Source organism: Hyperolius riggenbachi, chromosome 12, assembly GCF_040937935.1.
Source record: "Hyperolius riggenbachi isolate aHypRig1 chromosome 12, aHypRig1.pri, whole genome shotgun sequence".
Taxonomy (NCBI): Eukaryota; Metazoa; Chordata; class Amphibia; order Anura; family Hyperoliidae; genus Hyperolius; species Hyperolius riggenbachi.
In genome coordinates, this window is record NC_090657.1 from 41,589,001 (window position 1) to 41,595,000 (window position 6,000).

Sequence of the window (6,000 nt, forward strand, 5' to 3'; positions counted from 1 at the left end):
TAGCCCATATAGAAGTTAAAGAGACTCTGAAGCGAGAATAAATCTTGCTTCAGAGCTCATAGTTAGCAGGGGCATGTATGCCCCTGCTAAAACACCGCTTTCCCGCGGCTAAACGGGGGTCCCTTCACCCCCAAACCCACCCCCGCAAAACTTGGTCGCCAACTTGATTGTAGATTTTTCTTCCTGGAGGCAGGGCTAACGGCTGCAGCCCTGCCTCCCAGCGCGTCTATCAGACGCACATCGCCGCCTCTCCCCCGCCCCTCTCAGTGAAGGAAATCTGAGAGGGGCGGGGGAGAGGAGGAGGTACGCGTCTGATAGACGCGCATGAGGCAGGGCTGCGGCGGTTAGCTCTGCCCCAATGCGGAAGCGCTCCCCGGCTGCACGGAGGGGATTTGGGGGTGAAGGGACCCCCGTTAAGCCGCGGGATAGCGGCGTTTTAGCAGGGACGCACGTGCCCCTGCTATCTATGAGGTCTGAAGCGAGATTTATTCTCGCTTCAGACTCTCTTTAGAAAGATTAGGCCACACATAAAATGAGCATATTAGCCCAGACAGAAAATGTAGACCATCTATAAAATGCAGCATATCCTACTAATATTATAAAAGGGGAAGTTCGGATGTTTGCTACTCGATCACGCAAAAATGGCTGAAGGAATTTGAATGAAATTTGGCACACACATAGTATATTACCTGAAATAACATATAGGATACTTTTTATCCCCATAACCAAAAAGTGGGCGGAGACAAATACAAATTTCACTGGGAAAATGTAAACTGCAGCCATTCTTACACTGTTTATGACAGGGCTGTGGAGTCGGAGTCGTAGAGTCGGGCAATTTTGGGTGCCTGGAGTCGGAGTCGGGAAAAAATGCACCGACTCCGACTCCTAATGAATTTAAACTGTAATTAAAATAGAAAATATGATAAAATGTTCTATTTCTCAGATAATAGTCATCATAAATAATTTATATATACAGTAATAGATGTGCTTAGTCCACAAAAATGAAATAAACCAATCAAAATGAGTTACTTGTGCTGCTTCAATAAAGCAGTCCCCGTATTTTTAAAGTCAGATATACACATCTGATTGTGACTGTATATATGATGTGTACACAGGAATCTCTTATATATACTAAATAGCATCTATGCTGTAAGTATAAAGCCTGATGTGTAGCTATGTCACTAATAGAGATGGTCAATGAGATGGAAATAATTCTGCACTGATGCTGATTTATGCAAATGTATGCACTCTCTTTGCTCATGAAATCAAATAATTTGATATGTTGTTAAAATTTGGTTTGGTGACTATGAATTAAATGGTACCTGAGAAGGATGAAAAGAAAAGTGTTATACATACCTGGGGCTTCTTCCAGCCCCCTTCAGGCTAATCAGTCCCTCGCTTTCCACCTCCACCACCTGGATCTTCTGCTATGAGTCCTGGTAATTCAGCCAGTCAGCGCAGTCCGGCCACATGTCGCTTCCACAGTCAGGAGCACTCTGCACCTGGGCAACAGTGCTGCGCAGGTGTAGTACGCTCCCGGCGGCGGAGTGTGTGCATGCGCACTACGCCAGACTGGCTCAAGCAGAAGATCCAGGTTGCGGAGGAGGACAGCGAGGGACTGATTAGCCTGAAGGGGGCCGGAGGAAGTCCCAGGTATGTATAAAACTTTAATTTCATCTGTCTCAGGTTTACTTTGTTACACAGTAGTACTATACTCTACATATGCACTCTCCACAGAGCTGCAGGGAATCCACTGAGAATGTTGTGCACATTGAACACAGAGGTGTTGTCTATCACCCATAAACCTGGTTCAGATTGTGCATGAAGAATGTGTAATAGAGGAAGAATCTCCTTATTCCCTTGCAGAGTACCTGCGCATCACTCTTACATGTACCCACATTGCCTAGAACCTGATCCATGTTCAGATGTGAAATAGAGGAAGAATCCCCTCATTCTCCTGCAGAGTGTCTGCACATCACTGTTACATGTACCCACATTGCCTAGAGCCTGATCCATGTTCAGATGTGTAATAGAGGAAGAATACCCTCATTCTCCTGCAGAGTACCTGCACCTCACTCTTACATGTACCCACAGTTACATTACCTATGGCCTGATAGATGTTCTTTGTTCCGGCCTGTACCTTTTACAAGTACTCTTACCAAGGACTAGTTTTAGTCTATGACTAAAGGGAATAAATATGGCAGTCTCCATATCCTTCTCACTTCAGTTGTCTTTTAAAATTCCTAAGCGTTGGCAGTTAAGAGACAAATTTCATGTTACATACTTTCAATCAACAAGATTGTAATATGCAAATTAGAGGAGTCGGAGTCGAGGAGTCGGAGTCGGTGGAATCCTAAACTGAGGAGTCGGAGTCGGTGGATTTTTGGACCGACTCCACAGCCCTGGTTTATGACAGGGTTCTCAAACTTTGCACAGTTGGTCACTGGGTGACTGGGATTAATATTCAGAAAAGTGGGTGGAGCCTACAAAAGCCAATCAAAATTTACCTATTGATTTTCAACGGGAATATTTAATTGCTGCCATTATTGCACTGTTAATGGCGCAAGCCTCAAACCTGGTACAGTTGGTCATTGGGTGACTGGGGATCAAATTCAGAAAAAGGGTGGAGCCACCGCCAATCAGATTTGTTTCATTTCAATGAAAATTATTCATGCCAAAGACCGCAAAGCTCACAAACTTGGTCATTGAGTAATTGAGTGTTTAGGTGTTAGTGTTAGAAAAAGTGGCTAAAACGATTATATGGAGAGCCGCCCCTTTAATGAAGATAGGTGCAACTCACATTTGCAAGGAGCCTGTAGCCTAATATCAATTATGGTCCACGATCAAACAGAAAGGACTACTGTCTCAATACACAACAAAATCTTGTTTAATTTGAAGCCTTGGCTACATGAAATTCGCACAACATGTTAAAAAAAAACCACAACTTAAGAACAAGTGTACCTGGCCAGGATATGCGCGCTTAACTCTAAATGGGACCAGATCAGGTTTTATGCATGGTGTAGTCGCCCAGCCGTAGCCTCATGCAGAAAACGCCCAGCTACCTCGATCTATTGGTCCTCAGCCACCACCAGATCACCACACACACTGTGAAATGCTTCTATTTCTGGCTTCCCATAGCTGGTTTGGTTAGTAGCTGCACTATATGAGGCCTTCCAATTCCACTACAATTATAGCATGACAGTCAGCATTGCAGTCAGTCCCGGCAAAGGCATACGCAGACAGGGGGTCACAACTAGCAAATGAGCCTCCCCAACATGGCGTTATCGTTTGGCTGGCAGCCTAAGATACTTGCGCACAGTAGTTGGTGAGCTCCAGCTCACAGGGCCCTTCCGTTGTCCGCAGTGCACTGGATGTTTTCAGCTGTCTCCGCTGCTGTACTGTGTATGATTTTCTTCTACTGAGGCCTCAGCGCAGCTTCCTTTCACCTCCTTTGCTAGGAGCCGGATCGGCGTGTGTTGGTGTTCACACGTGGGGACACCGCGCGAGCACTCCTGCGGTAGCCACGCCCACCTTAGCCCGTATACAAAATGCAGCACGTTAGCCCGTATACAAAATGCAGCACGGTAGCCCGTATACAAAATGCAGCACGTTAGCCCGTATACAAAATGCAGCACGTTAGCCCGTATACAAAATGCAGCACGTTAGCCCGTATACAAAATGCAGCACGTTAGCCCGTATACAAAACGCAGCACGTTAGCCCGTATACAAAATGCAGCACGTTAGCCCGTATACAAAATGCAGCACGTTAGCCCGTATACAAAACGCAGCACGTTAGCCCGTATACAAAACGCAGCACGTTAGCCCGTATACAAAATGCAGCACGTTAGCCCGTATACAAAATGCAGCATGTTAGCCCGTATACAAAACGCAGCACGTTAGCCCGTATACAAAATGCAGCACGTTAACCCGTATACAAAATGCAGCACGTTAGCCCGTATACAAAAGGTAGCACGTTAGCCCGTATACAAAATGCAGCACGTTAGCCCGTATACAAAATGCAGCACGTTAGCCCGTATACAAAATGCAGCACGTTAGCCCGTATACAAAATGCAGCACGTTAGCCCGTATACAAAACGCAGCACGTTAGCCCGTATACAAAACGCAGCACGTTAGCCCGTATACAAAACGCAGCACGTTAGCCCGTATACAAAATGCAGCACGTTAGCCCGTATACAAAACGCAGCACGTTAGCCCGTATACAAAATGCAGCACGTTAGCCCGTATACAAAATGCAGCACGTTAGCCCGTATACAAAACGCAGCACGTTAGCCCGTATACAAAATGCAGCACGTTAGACCGTATACAAAACGCAGCACGTTAGACCGTATACAAAACGCAGCACGTTAGCCCGTATACAAAATGCAGCACGTTAGCCCGTATACAAAACGCAGCACGTTAGACCGTATACAAAACGCAGCACGTTAGCCCGTATACAAAACGCAGCACGTTAGCCCGTATACAAAATGCAGCACGTTAGCCCGTATACAAAATGCAGCACGTTAGGTTAGTGTAGGGGGTGGGGGAAGGGAGAGGTCAGTGTGATTGTCGGGGAAGGGAGAGGTCAGTGTGGTTGTCGGAGAAGGGAGAGGTCAGTGTGGTTGTCGGGAAAGGGAGAGGTTAGTGTGGGTTCTGGGGGGTGGGAGAGGTTAGTGTAGGGGGTGGGGGAAGGGAGAGGTTAGTGTGATTGTCGAGGAAGGGAGAGGTCAGTGTGGTTGTCGGGAAAGGGAGAGGTTAGTGTGGGTTCCGGGGGGTGGGACAGGTTAGTGTAGGGGGTGGGGAAGGGAGAGGTCAGTGTGATTGTCGGGGAAGGGAGAGGTCAGTGTGGTTGTCGGAGAAGGGAGAGGTCAGTGTGATTGTCGGGGAAGGGAGAGGTCAGTGTGGTTGTCGGGAAAGGGAGAGGTTAGTGTGGGTTCTGGGGGGTGGGAGAGGTTAGTGTAGGGTGTGAGAGAAGGGAGAGGTCAGTATGATTGTCAGGGAAGGGAGAAGTTAGAGTGGATTGTGGGGGGTGGGAGAGGTTAGGGTGGGGGAGGGAGAGGTCAGTGTGGATGATGGAGAGGTTAGTGTGGGTGGAGGGTGAGGTCAGTGTGTGTGTGTGTGTGTGGGGGGGGGGGGGGGGGAGGGGGTATGAAGTTACTGTTGGTTCTAGGGGGGTGGGTGGGTGATGGGTCATTGTAGGTGACTGGTGGAGGGAGAGGCCAGTGTGGGTGTGGGGTGTGTGTGCGTGTGTGTGTGTGTGTGTGTGTGTGTGGGGGGGGGGGGTGGATGAGGAAGAAGTTACTGTGGGTTCTGGGGGGGGGGGGGGGTGAGGGATCAGTGTGTGTTGATTAGTGGAAGGAGGGGTCAGTGTGTTTGTGTGTGTGTGTGTGTGGGGGGGGGGGGGGGGTTCTTGGGGGAGAAAGTACTGTGGGTGCAGGTGGGGGGAGGGGTCAGTGTGGGTGTGTGAATGAAGGAGAAGTTACTTGGGAGGGGGTGGAGCTCAGTGAGGGTGCTGCAATGGGGGATGCACATTCTCACCTGATCCCAAATTCCTGTCAGGGCTGCCTGCCTCTCCAAAGTGTCCTGGATAGGGGGCGGAGCTTCTCGCGGCTGGGGCGTGGCTTCTTGCAGCCACCTTTGTTGTATGTAAAAAAAAGGCATGCGGGGGTCGGGGGGATGTGCCAGAGCCCCTCCCCTCTGCACGTGACCCTCTAGGTGACGGAGCCGCATCTGTGCTTCCAGTGCCGACAGCTCCGGGGTCACGTGACAGGCTTTGTGCTTCTCCAATCACACTAAACTGCTCATAACTCCCCATCACCGCCCCCTGGAGGCCCCAAATAGCATTACACCTGTCTATCAGAGAGCCCTCCTCCACCCCCAGCAGCGATCTCTCCTCTCTGCCTCCTCTCACCCCCGCAATCTGCCCCCGAACAGCCGTCTTCACACCGCTAGCGCTGTGACCGCCAGGGGGCGCCCATGGATCGAGGGATTTCCACATGAAAG

The 6,000-nt window shown here is 49.3% G+C and overlaps 1 long non-coding RNA gene across 1 annotated transcript in view; it reads right to left on the reverse strand.

Annotated features, from left to right (window-relative positions):
* LOC137541607 (uncharacterized) overlaps nt 1-5,586 on the reverse strand; it is a 38,156-nt gene extending 32,570 nt beyond the window's left edge. The window contains exon 1 of the long non-coding RNA XR_011025229.1: nt 5,536-5,586. This is a non-coding gene — a long non-coding RNA (uncharacterized lncRNA). The remainder of the gene's footprint in view (nt 1-5,535) is intronic.
* Nucleotides 5,587-6,000: the final 414 nt, after the last annotated feature.